The sequence below is a fragment of the Pipistrellus hanaki genome (genome assembly GCF_964339955.1).
Source record: "Pipistrellus hanaki genome assembly, chromosome: 2".
Taxonomy (NCBI): domain Eukaryota; kingdom Metazoa; phylum Chordata; class Mammalia; order Chiroptera; family Vespertilionidae; genus Pipistrellus; species Pipistrellus hanaki.
In genome coordinates, this window is record NC_140504.1 from 44,173,570 (window position 1) to 44,188,320 (window position 14,751).

Sequence of the window (14,751 nt, forward strand, 5' to 3'; positions counted from 1 at the left end):
TAAATAGTTTTGCTTCATCAAGAATGATAATATATATATTTAATGCTGGTGGGCTCAGCTTAATAGTTGAGCATTGACAAATAAAATTCTGGGTAGTTTAGGTCACCAACACAAGACAGAAACATTATGTGTGCCCCTGAAAGTGAGTATTGGATGGGAAACAGAACTCTGATCTCATGGCAAAGATGGAGGAGAAACTGAACCTCTTGGATCTATACAGTGTATCAGACTTTAATATGGCTTCTTCCTGGGGTATTTTCAAGGACAATTATATTATGCATGATTTTAGTCTATATAAAATGTAGCTCTGCTATATTATATGGAGGAATAATAAGATTTGGGATAGGGAGGGATAATGGGCATTGAGATAATTTCCAATTTGTATGTAGTTGCAAATGATGAAACTGATTATTTGGATATTTTCTTGAGCACAATAGAAAAACATGAAAAGGTGTTAAGTAGAAGCCAGACCTAATCAGGTTTTCCACCTCACTCCAAAGAATGGCAAAGGGATTGTGGAGATGGATGGTGGAGGGGTGCAAGAGTGCATTCAAGTTAGAAGGGTGTGGCTATATTCTAGGTGAGAGCTGGATGCCATGACCAGAGGGTCCAAATTGAGAGAAAAGTGGAGAATATGTGTTGAAAAAATATATAATGGCATTAGACCAGTTGCATGCTGATGATCAGTTAACTGCTTAATTAAGGGACTATTGTCATATTGTGGGACAGATACTTCCATCCTCCCCCCCCCCCCGCCCTCAATTGATCACAAACCTGGGAGAATGCTGCTTATATGCAATTCCAGGTGTACTAGCCACAAATATTTCCCAATTCAAGAATATAAAACTGAATCTAACTGTTGAGTTCTAACTGTATGCTCCCTTAGCTCCCCAGCCTGAGACTTTAAGAAATACAAACTCGCTTTCCCTCCATTTTACCAAAAAGTATTATTTTATTGGCTAAACGTTGGCTCTAAGGAATAAACTAGTTATCAAACTATTAGGTTAACTACACTATTTTAAAATATTAACGAATTAATTATGATTCATCTAACTAATGTTCACTGGCTGTGTGTCATAATGAAGCTGGTGAAGTCACTGTGGCAAAATGGTTAACAGCTGGTGAAGTCACTGTGGCACAATGGTTGTGGCCCCAGGTTTCTTGCATTGCAGTCTTGGTTTGGCTGATTGTTGGCTGCATAACATTAGGCAACATTAATTACTAATTATCCTTGTGATGCCTTGTGTCTTACTCTGCAAAACAAGGACACTAATATTACTACCTTCTTTGGATGGTGGTAAGGAGAGGGCTATTATATAAATCATTTAGAAGAAGGCCTAGTACACATTAACCGCTCAATAAGTCCTCTCTCTTACAATAACTGGTGTAGGGAGAAAAATGGTAAGGATCAAATTTGTATGTAATAGTAGGATGGAAAATGGGGTGGAGGTAAGAGTGTTATGGGAGAAGCTGCCTTATCATGATGTAAAATGAAGTATAAGAAAACAAGTTAAATCACATAACCTATAGAAAACTAATCAAAACTAACTAAAATTAATGTTCCAAAGGCATGTGTGCATATGTACTTTCTACAAATTAAAAACTAAAGTCTCAGAATAATATCTGCCCTCTCCTCCAACCCATGTCACCTCCTTGAGAAAATCTTAGAAAAGACTACTTTTCTATGAAAGTTGCATAAGATAGAGGTTATAGCAAGTGGAATCAGAATCAATTAGTAAACATGGGAAATTAGAAGAGGACAAAGAACACAACATTGCAAAATTCTCACAGTTAAGAGTGAAGTTAAAACTGATTTTCTATTATTTTGACCTGTAATACCACACATTTGTGGGTCAGGGACATTAGATGCCAGAGATTTTCTGGTTGGATACCTCTGGCTTCACAAGGGCAGAGATCAAGCCACCTTTCATTGGGCTGCACAAAATTATCTTCTCCCAGTAACTGTCTTACTTTACCTCTTTCCTGTTAATGGGTGGCTACCACCACATTCCCACAAGCTTCATTAAATATTTACCAAGTAAGTAGTTTACTAAACATAGCTCTAGTACGTAGAACATGCAAACGCTTGTTTCTAATTTGCTAGATTATCATTTTATGAGAATTGTCTTTCAACTCATAGGTAGGATATCAGGGAAAACCATTTAATTATAATCCAGATGTTAACTGTGCCATCCATTTTGGTAGCCCCTCATCACATGTGACTATTTAAATTTCAATTAATTAAAATTACAAATTCAATTTCTCTGTTGTTTTTGCCACATATCAAGGGACCCATATCATGAGGGCTTCATTCTGAACAAAGCAGATGTACAGTACCAAACATCTCAGATTCTTTCCGTGGTCAGCACTGTCTGAGAGTGTCCTGGTTATGGTTCTATAATAGAGTTGACCAAATGTACAGATTCTATAATTTTGAACTTTTCTGTCCCTCTAAAAATTAGTGTATTATTTTTCTATGGATATGATAATAAATTACCACAAATTTAATAGCTTAAAACATCAAATTTATTATCTTAAAGTTCTGTAATTTGGAAGAACAAAATAAGTTTTACTGGGCTAGTATTAGGTTATCAGCAGAACTCAGTTCCTATCTGGAGTCTCTGTTCCTTGTCCTTGCAGAGCCTAGATTCCACAGTCCACCAGCATTGATTCTCTTCCTCCATTTTCAGTCAACAACTTTTCTTCTTGCCTTCTTTTTGGTTCTCTCTGTTCTGCTTCCCTCTTCCATTTATAAGGAACCTTATAATACTACTGGGCCTACTGGGGATAATCCAAAATAATCTCCACCTCTCAAGGTCAGTTGATTATCACTGTCAATTCCATATGAAACTTCATTCCTCTTTGTCAAAATATGTAACATATCCCTAGGGTTGTGGAAATAAGACACATATGTTTTTGGTGGTGGAGCTATTATTCTACCCACCTTAATAAGTAATAAATGTTTTATAAAGAACAATGATTTTCCTTAAAGAGAGATGCTAAGTAAGTATATTACAGATAATTACTTGTATGTTTCTGATTTAACAAAAAATTTTGACTACACATCATGAAATAATTTAAATCAGTTAATTATAAGGAAAATCTATATATAAAAGGCTAAGTGACTGACCATCTGTCTGACCATCTGACCAACTGATCCGCCAGTATGTATGATACACATTGACAATCCATCTACATTAATAAAAAATAAATATTTAAATTTATCATACCTCTGTGATGCCAAGCAGCCAATCAGGAGGGAATATGCAAATTAACAGGATAAAGATGATGTTGGCCCTGCCCAGAGCAGCTGAGCAAGGCAGAATGCTTGCTATGAAGGGGAGAGTAGGGGGCAGAGGGAGGTATAGGAGTTGTGCTCTGGCCTGAGCGAAGCAAAACCTGCAGACTGTGGCTGGAGTCAGCAAGAAGCCTGCAGACTTCAGCCAGAGTGAAGGCAGAAGGCGGCGGCCAGTGTGAAGGCCTAGGTCCCAGGTGCTGGAGGAAAACCGGTGCCAGCAGTCAGGTAAAGGATGGCCTATTGCATGAATCTTTGTGCAACGGGCCTCTGGAATATATATAAAAGGCTATGTGACTGTCTGTACGTATGTCTGACAATATGACTGACCCACTGGGCAGTACATACGATGTGCACTGGCAATTTAAAAATAAATGTTGACTCACATGCACAGTACATATAAAGCTCTCTCTGGTGCTAATTGTCTCTTAAACCCAATATGAGATCAGAGGATTCTGCTTATAGTGAATGGTTAGTAAAATTTGAAGATGGCAAACTTGATAGCAGTTTTCATTTAGAAATAGATATTATTGAAATTCCCTAATAAAATGGATATTAGTGAAATGATTTGTAACAGATCTATTATTGAAGCTACCTTTGGAAATAGTGTATCTATAGATAATATTTAAAATATATCTAAACATACAATTCTTTGTCCAAAAAATGAGCACATTCATACATTAAATGATGAAATTTTGGATATACTCCATGGACATTGTCACACCTATTTGAGTGATGATTGCATAGATTTGATGGATGATGCTGAAAAAAAAAATTTCCCATTGAATTTTTAAATAGTGTTACTCCTTCGAGAATGCCATGTCATAAATTAAAATTGAAAGTAGATGCAATCATGATGATACTAAGAAATCTTAATAGTTCATGGGGTCTTTGTAATGGTACTAGATTTATTATCAAAGGATTGCAGCCTAACATAATTGAAGCTGAAGTATTAACAGGACCTGTGGAAGGAGAAGTTGTTCTGATTCCAAGAATTGATTTGTCCCAGTCTGACACTGGCCTCTCATTTAAATTAATTCGAAGACAGTTTTCGGTGATGGCAGCATGTGTGATGACTGTTAATAAATCACAAGGACAAACTCTAGACAGAGTAGGAATATTCCTTCCTGAACCTGTTTTGGGACATGGTCAGTTATATGTTGTTTTCTCTTGTATTTGAAGAGTGTGTGCCGTTTAAGTTAAAGTTGTACATACTTCATCACAAGGGAAATTAGTCAAGCACTCTGAAAGTGTTTTTACTCTTAATGTGGTATACAGGGAGATATTAGAATAAGTTTAATCAATTTATCAGTCATTGTTTTTTATCGATGTTGTTTTTATATCATGGTATCATGTTTTTGTTTTTATATCATGTCTTTGTTGTTGTTATATCATGCTGTTATTATTTATTTATACATCAATTTATATATTATTTTCATATACATTTTACTAATTTTCTTTCATCTCTGACACTTCTATTATAGAGAAAGGGCAAATAGTGATATTAAAATATTTCTTCTCATTAATTTCCTTTCAATGGAAATAGATAAGATAGAGGTTATAGCAGGTGGAATCAGAATCAATTAGTAATAGAAAGATAATAATAGCTCATACTTAATATACACCAGACACTGAGGTCTAAGATTCTAAGAGTTTACATGTATGAAATCATGAGGGGGTGAGTTATAGAGACATTAATAGCACTTTAAGTAAGTAGTAGTATGGAATAAATGAAGGGTATGTAGGAAATATTAATTAGAAAAGAGGGGTCCTCTTTCTAATATAGACATCTACTCACCTATGAAATTTCTCTAAATTTATGTGTTTTTTTTGTTTTGTTTTTTTTTACATAGATAAGAGAGCAGATAAAATTATCTCTAGGTCCTTACATACTCGTATTATTATTATTATTTTTTTTTTTGTGTGTGTGTGAATTGAGAGAGAAGAGATAAGATTTTTTTTTAAGCACAATATTGAGCAGGATAGCATTGTTCCATTTTAAACCCAAATGAAACAAAACAGTATGTACAGGAAGACCAAAGAGAGATAACCTAATCAGAGATGGCAAAGCACAGCTTTATTTTTATTACAAATTAAGAGACACTATGACTGAACAGGTTAAAAAAAAAAAAAAAAAGAAGGGTGAGGGGAGTGTAAAAATAGTCTAAGCCTGGCAACTATGGCTGCATACCATTGCTTTATTAAGAATCAAGAGTAGCCAAAGCCTGTTTGGCTCAGTGGTAGAGCATAGGTCTGCGGACTGAAAGGTCCCAGGTTCAATTCTGGTCAAGGGCATGTACCTTGATTGTGGGCACATCCCAGATGGGGGGTGTGCAAGAGGCAGCTGGTCGATGTCATCAATGTTTCTATCTCTCTATCTCTCTCCCTTTCTCTCTGTTAAAAATCAATAAAATATATTTTAAAAAAAAAGAATCAAGAGTAGAAGGAGGAGGGATGCCCAGAGAACACTTGTATTTCCAGTTGGGTTAGACTAAGAGTAATTATTAGTAAAGAACATGTTTAAACAACTTTTCATCTCCCTGCTTTATTTTAACCATATACTTAGAAAAACACAGGATTATTATTGTTATTAGAAAGGCTACAAATTTTTTTCCCAAAAAACTACTTGACTTTTTGCATATAAACCTTTGTACTCAACAAAGTTCATAAACAACTGAGACTTTTTTTTTGCTGTGGCATCAATGTGTGTGTCATGCAGGAGCTCACTGAAAACTCATCCCAATGAATAAAATCAAGGTTTTTTCTCCTTAAATCCTCCAAGAAGGAGCTTTTTGACTGAAATAAACCTTAGATTTGAGAACTCTAAGAAGCCAAAGCTTTGAGATCAAGGTGTCTTAAAATTATTTTGTCTAAAGGGCATTATTCTAGAGGTCACAAAGATTCTTAAAACCCTTTGGACCAATGATATTCTAAATTCATTAATAAATTATTAGTGATGAGTACCTTAAAACACTATAACTTAAATGCATCCTTACACAAAAACTATAGATAAAATTACATATATTTTCCTATATAGAGATTGAGAACTAATTAGGTAAAACTACTAGATCTCTATCTGTATATCCATATGGATCTGTATTTTTTATCTATTTACCTGTCTATCATCTGTCTCCTCATTATATGCTGTTAACTATTTTGCAGCCCACTGAACAAGCCACACATTAAAATTTCATTCTAATTTTAAATACTTCCTCTTATTCTGAGAATGAAAAGTATACTCTTTCTCCTGGAGATTATATGGGTTTTCACTGTCTATTACAGTCGTTCAGTTAATCATTTATTCATCTTTCATATTCTTAAAGGACCTATTATTTCCCAGGCACTGTATATAAAATAATGAAAGTCTTATATTCCATTGGGGGTGAGAGGTACTTGAATATACCGTTGTAATGCTTAGGGTAAGTTCTATGAAGAATGTAGGTAAAAGGTTAAGGAAACAGAGGGAGGAGCACTGACATTTTGAGACAGGAAGGAAAGGCCATAACTGTTATTAAAATATGTTACTTAAAATTGAATCTTGAAGAATATGAATAAATCATTATTTTTTCATCCATTCATTCACTTATTGTTACTCTGTGCCAAAGCAATGCAAGAACAAAACCATCCCTTTTCTCAAGTAATTAAAAATCTATTTGAGCAATAGACCTGTAAAGAGCTAGAGTACATAGTGGTTGTTGTTAGGATAAAACTTCATGTTGAGCACACTAGGGAGAAGTTGTGGTAAGGTGGCAGAAGGAGGTACTGAGAGTGGGGAGGGCAACACCTGGGAAGAAGAAAAGTGTTTCTAAAATGAAAATCTGAGAAATTTTAGCATGAATATATGTTATTATCTGTTTAGGAAGCCATGAAATATAAAGCCTCAAGGCGTGCAAGGAAGAGAGGCTCTGAAGAGCCCTCCATGTTGAGGACTGTGGGCTTTTTTGGAAGCTCTGAATGCTTTTATGTAGAAGCACTGGATATTTTCTGTGTGCTCCTCTATATCCATTCTGCAATATTCTCCACTTTGCCCTGTGTTCCAGGAGGTGAATCTTTATAGTTGCATCTGGGGTCTCTTTTGCCATCTGACTTTGACCAAAGAGAAGCACCTTCAGGAAACCAGAGGGGTAGAGGAAAGCAATGTGGCAGATGCTATTTGTGTTCTGCCCTATCTTTTTTATCAAGATGGTACACTCAATGTACAGGAGCTGCAGGTTGTTCTTAACTAGTTGTTTTTTTTTTTGTTTTGTTTTGTTTTTTTTTTGTTTTTTTAGCAGCAATAAGGAGAACCCTTGGCTCATGAAGGCCATCTTACCATGAGATGCCCAGGAAGTTATTCAACCCTCCAATTTATCAGTGGTTGACCAATGCAAGGGTGTGACTGGCCAGTCCTCTTGGTCTCTTGGAACTAGACAGAATAATCTCTGTAAACAGCTGAGACTCCAGAGCTCCTCATGTGTTTGGGTTGAGGATGCAATTCTTCTGAAACCACATCTTTGTTTAGCTTCTTCCCTAGTCATATCCTGCTTCCTCTATCCCTTTAAAGGTTTGTCCTAATAGCACTCCCTGAATAAATCATTTGCATAAGATTCTATACCCAGACTTATCTTCTAGAGAAGCTGATTTAAGATAGTTGGTACTAGAAATGGTTCTGTAAAGTAAACTCTGAAGATTTAATTCTGGAGTTGATTTATATACCAGTTGGATAACAATGAAGACCCTGTTTCTTGTGCTAAGTAGAGTGTTGATAGTTTCTTGAATGTCATAGCAGTATAATTACTAAGGCAATGGTGATGAATAACCTCCTAAAGTATCTCTGATATTTGAGAGAACAGGGTAAATAATGAAGTAAGGAATGAAGAATTGGGTGGCCATATATGTGTCCCTGTTAAAGCATTCAGAAGAGAACCTGATTGGTCATCAATTTAAAGCTATGTGTGAAATTCAGAGGTCCTCCTTAAGTTTTTAGAGAGATCCTTGTAACCTGCAGCGAAGGACATACTGAGCTGCTGAACAGTCATTAGTAAAAAGAGCAGCAGAACTTCAGAAAAGGCTGAATTTACAGCCCAGGTACAACTCAGATGCCATGATAAGATATGTACTTCAGAGAATAGAAAAGAGAAGCTATACAAAAGTTCCTTGGCTTATTATATCTGACAGTTTTTGGGATTCAGTGGTCTGAGGCACACTGGGCTATTCCCTCCAAAGTAAAGTGGAAAGCATTGCACCTTGTGTATCCTATCACTAAAAAAGAAGCAAAGTGCAGCACATATCACACTTGCAAATACTGCGCTGAGTGATTTAGCAAGTTATGTGGGAAGCTGCCAGTTTTCAGTGAGGGCCTTGTGCAAGAGAGGGCATGTCCAGGCTATAGTACAAGCAGTCCTATAACTTGAGTTAATGGTGCAAGAGTTATCTGTAGGAGATGAAAATACATGTGGAGTCTCTGACAAGTCCCAACAGAAGAGTTTCAAAGCAGACAACTGAGATTCTGGAGCAGGATCTTGCCACTTATACTAGAGAACACTATTTAAAATGCAGCTGCTGGAATGCCACCTGGCATAGTATATTGTATTGGTCAGGGCTCTCCAGAGAAACAGAAACTATATATATATATATATATATATATATATATATATATATATATATATATATATATATATATATATATATATGTAATATAAGTATATAAGCATAAACAACATATGAAACATAAATATAAGTAAATCATAATATGTTATACTAATGTGCATAAATATACATAATACAAAATGTATTTTATATATAAACTATAAATGTACATCAATTAATTTATTATGGGAATTGGCTTGCTCAGTTATGGAGGCTGAGAAATTCCATGATCTGCCGTCTGCAAGCTGGAGATTCAGGAGAATCAGTGGTAGAATTCAGTCCATATCCAAAGGCTGGAGAACCACGAGCATTAATGTCTGAGGGCAAGGAACAGTCAATGTCTCATCTGAGGCAGAGAGAAAATTCACTCTTCTCCTGTCTTTTTGTTTTAGTTAGTCCCTCAGTGGATTCGATGATGCCCACCTGCATTGGTGAGAGAGCTCTTCTTTACTCAGAGCACTGATTCAAATGCTATTTTTTTCATAAGACATCCTCACAGATACACCCATATGTACTGTTTTACCAGTTCTCTGGGCATCTCTTAGCTCAGTTAAATTAAACATAAAGTTAATCATCAAATCCCAGCCCTCATCAACTGGCATCTACTAGTATATGTATCTTCTTCTTTTTTTTTTAATATACTTTTATTGATTTTTTACAGAGAGGAAGATAGAGAGATAGAGAGTTAGGAATATCCATGAGAAAGAAACATCAATCAGCTGCCTCCTGAACACCCTCTACTGGGGATGTGTCCACAAACAAAGTACAAACCCTTGACCGGAATCGAACTTGGGACCTTTCAGTCTGCAGGCCAAGCCTCTATCCACTGAACCAAACTGATTTTGGCTATGTATCTTCTTAACACATTCTTAATTTCCAAATACAGACAATAACAAGGTAATAATTCCACTTTACATGATACAACTATCCTGGTATGCAACTGAAGAAAAATAATGTTTTTGAGTGATATTTACTCTTCTCCTAATATCCTATAACTTAAATGCTATGATGCAAAATTAACAATTAACTTAAATATTGATATAAAGTCACTATATCTTATGTTATATGATAAGGAATAAGAGAATAAATAAAACAAAAGATATATGCTTAACATATATGTATATATACACAAATATATTCCCAACAAAATTAGAAGGAAAAACTCTTGACAATTATAGTCCTTGTATTTATAACTGTTACATGATCATAAGTGATATCTATAACTACCTTCCACTACCCACTCTCTTTCCTCTTTGCCTTCAGCAAACACCTCAGCTGGCTATGGTTCTTCAGTCCTAAAAAGTCTGACTATTAGTGTTTCTGCTTTGATTGGGTTGTAATTTTTCATTGACCTTAATTACAGCCCATGGTGATATTAAGAGGTGTCCTAAAAGATCTCCTTTATTTCAGACTTATTCTTCCTTATATTCATTGTGAAATAGTAGTCTAATTTCCCCTCTGTAGCCAGGATCACAGAAAGAGTAAACATCTGACCAAGTGACAACAAACAACCATGAAATCAGAGCTGCTTATTGTGAATGGTTACTATTAAACTCACCAAGTCATAAATGTTAGCAATGCCAGCAGCAATTTTTATAAAACGGAAGGGTTACATTTCAATCAACCTTAAGTAGGTCCGAATGTCATATATAAGCTAAACGAATGATCCCAGACTTCCATGTCACATAACACAGTCTCAACAGCTCATACTATAGGCTTTTGGGAAACTCCTTATGACTAGCTTACTAGAGGACAAAAACAACTCATTCTTGATTCAAGGACTAAAAATGGGCTTTTAATACAGCTCCACTCAAGGGCAGCCTTGAAAGACAGAAGTAATAAGAAAACCTATACAGTAGATAGGACTTTGGTCAGTATTACTCATTACTTAATTTTTAACTCAAAAATAAGAATATGCATGAAGGTGTATGTAGTGGTGAATGGCTTGGTTCACTGGTTAGAGCTCTCCAAGAGCAAAATTGATAGACTCAGGATGAGGAGGTTCAGGGAGTAAGAATGTGGATGGGCATATGTTAATGGGAACAAAGTAAGAGAGATTTACCATCTAATACTGGCTCTCATCAAAGAGCACCCACTGTCAAGACATGGAAAACAACCAGGTTAGGAGATAATCCAGCAGATTATAAACCAACCTCTGTGCTTGCTCAATGGACTCATGAATGGAATAGCCAAGGTGACAGAGGTGGAGACTAGCTATGGACCCAATAGCATAAGCTCCCTTTCACTGAAACTGATCTAGCTAATTCCACAGCTAAAAGCCCAAACTATCCAGGAACAAATGTTAATGGTGAGCTCCTATTATGATACCTCCTTTAAGGAAACCAATCAGGTACTTGGAAGCAAGTTGATAACACTGGATTCCTCTCATCCTGGCAAGGACAACAATTTGTCCTGAGCAGTAAGACACATATTGCAAGTATATATTGACCTTTCTAACCAGCAGGATCAGTCAGTGTCACATACAAAGACTCACATAATAATCTCATTGGATGGGATTCTTAATAATATCACTGCAAGCCAAGTAACCTTTTTAGTGGCAAAAGAGGCATGGTGGTAGGAGCATAGCAAAAGAATCCAATGGTCTACGGTGTATTGAATCATTTAGAGACCAGAAATGCCCATTTAAAAGCAGAGCTGTAGTGCCAACTTGGAGATTAGGGACATTATCCTTCAGAGAGCAGTCCATTTATCCTAAAACAATTTAATGATGCCATGTCCCAAATAGGTAGAACACATGAGTTAAAAAACCAATAAATGGAGGAAGTGGTGGCCTTACTTCACCACTCCAGGGCCCCACTGGGAGAAGCTGTGTTTCCTGTCTCTTTAACTTTAGACCCTATATGTCTAGAGCTCCTGTTTGCCAGTTCCACTAAACTTAAGCCATGGCTGACATCTGATCACAGTTCTTCAGCAAGGATATAAAGAAAGGAGTTACCATACTGACACAACTGTATACACTGGGATATTTTAACCTGATTATCATAAGGAAGTAGGGTTGCTAAATAGGGATATGGAGAAACAATACTAAATAATTTTATATTAAAACATAGATAGTTCAAATGAACTATACCTATTTCTTGGTACTTTCACGCCTTACTTTATAAATAAATAAGTATAGTAATCACTGCCTGGAAGGGTATGCTAATCAGAGTATCACGTTTTTCAGGAGTGAGAGTCTGAGTAATCTCACCAAACAAGCTACCAAGGCCATCTGAACTTCTAGGTAAGAATAAAGGAAATGTAGAAGGGTAGGAGAATGAGATTATGAGTATCACTTACAAACTTGAAACCAAATGCAGCAAAGAAGGCTATAATATACCCTGCTAATGCTCCTCTCACAAGTTTTCCCAGAAATTGAGATCAACCCATATTCAGAATAAACTGAGAACAGATGGGAAGAACTTATTATGAGAGCAAATGGACCTGAGAAATGTAAATGGTGGACTGTGGCAGAAGCTACTGGGACCTCTCTAGATTTGCTGGACTGGTGTACCCATCCCCTGCTGGCTGCAAGATGAGGCTGATAACTAGTCAAACAGACATATTTCCCTGGAAGATTGCTCTAGGCCAGTGGTTGGCAAACCCATTAGTCAACAGAGCCAAATATCAACAGTACAACAATTGGAATTTCTTTTGAGAGCCATTTTTTTTTTAAACTTCTTCTAACGCCACTTCTTCAAAATAAACTTGCTCAAGCTGTGGTATTTTGTGGAAGAGCCACACTCAAGGGACCAAAGAGCTGCATGTGACTCATGAGCCGCAGTTTGCCTACCACGGCTCTAGGCTGATTGAAGCTGCCATAACCAGAGATTTCTGAGAAGTTAAGCTGTCTTCTCCCCAGGAGTAAGCCAATAGCCAATGACTAACTAATGTACAGACATGACACTGCAGCCCTCTTTTCTCTGAACAGGAAAATCTCTGTCCACTTTTTATGTTCTAGAGCATTTTAGGGAATTAGACTGAGCCTAACCCTCTTCTGGAATCACATTTTTGTCGAACTCCATCCTTTGCCTTTTTCACTCTTTCTTTCTTATAGATGGCAGTTGGGTACTCCTTCATTACTCATGTGGTGCAAAACTTCCTTGTCTGCTCTTCTTCTGGGTGGCCAGGTCTAAGTCAATTGGCTGTGACCATGCTGCATTCCTCTACTGAGGACCATAGTCTCCTCTGGTGGTCATGCTCTGAAGCTACAGCTCTGAAGGCTCTCTCCACTTTCCCTTTCAGGACACCTTGTGGTGGTGGCTTTCTTCTGTTGATGGTGCTGGGTTACCATTCATTGAGTCTTGCTGTTCTTTGAAAACAGCCCCCTTCATTTAACTCTTCTCAATTCTCCATTTTGTATGTGACATTGATTTTCGGTCACAATCCTGGCTAATGAAGTAGGGACAAGCAGGGAGTGATCTGATCAGATTTACATTAGAATGATCAATCTGATATCACTGTAAAGGAGCAATTGTAAGAAAGACAAATCCAGCTGCAGAGATCATTTAATACCTTATTGCAATAATCCAGAAAATAATGGAATAGTTGCAACTTCAAAACCCATGGAGGTAGCCTTTTGGGGGTAAATTTGAGAGCGAGGTAGGCAGCATCATTGATTTAAGGGTTAAAGTGTCTTATGTTTCTGAGAGAACCACAAATATTATCTTATGACTCCATCAAACAATGATTGTGCTCCCATTACCTATTTATACATAATAAATTTACACTTACACTCTACAAACTCTGGTCTTAATGGATCATCATGCTTATTTGGATAGCTGTTTTAAAGGGCAAAACAAAATAAATGTTATACTGGAGTTATAAGCAAAGACAGTGAAAGTACATAATAAAGTCATAACTCTATAGTTATAAAGCACAGAATTGCCCAGTTTTTATGACCAACCATGTCTTCAATGAAATTGCTATATTACCCAAACATCTTGAGTAACTACAAAAATTCCCCCAAAAAATCATACATGGACTTTTAGGCATTCATCTACCAGTGGCTATGTTTAATTATGTTTAATCATATTTGCTACTGTTATTAAAAGTTACAAAGAAGTCATTATTAAATATTATTTAAACAATAATTAGCATTTGATGGTTCCAGTGTGCATATAAATTACTAACTCTAAATATTTATATAAGTATAGTGGAGTAATAAATAGTGTGTTTTTTGTAGGCTTAATAATTGTATATGCTGCATACTTTATTACATATTAATATTTATACATATTAAAATATATTAAAATAATTGTACTTTAATATATAATTATAACCCAAGTTTTTCTTTTGGCCAAAACATTCAAAATTAAATTATTAACTTATCACTCTCTATTCTAGAAATTAATAAAATAATAATAATAAGCAAAAAAATGAAAATGTAAAAGAAAATAGATTTCAGAGAATAGGATGGCTAAAATATAGGGTATATATGACTGAAGAGAATATTGTAAAAGTTAGCAGAGGCCAAATTGTGTAAAGTCTTCTTATTCATGCTCAGATTTGTTGAGATTTAGGGACTGATTGGAAATTGACAGAGGAGGGTGAGATTGATTGATAGAGTGGATAATTCTATTTATAGGCATGCATCTAAGGTATTTCAGGCTCCATTTCAGACTATCACAATAAAGCAAGTGTCACAATAAAGCAAGTCAGTCTTTTCACTGGTGGAATGTATTACCTTCAATTTGTCTACAACACAACCTCCGTGAAGCACAATGAAGAAAAGTACAATAAAGTGAGGTATGTCCATATTCAGAAGTGTAAGTTGAGGTAATAGGAAGACTGGGCTTTTATTAAAAGCAAAAATGTATAGGACAAAT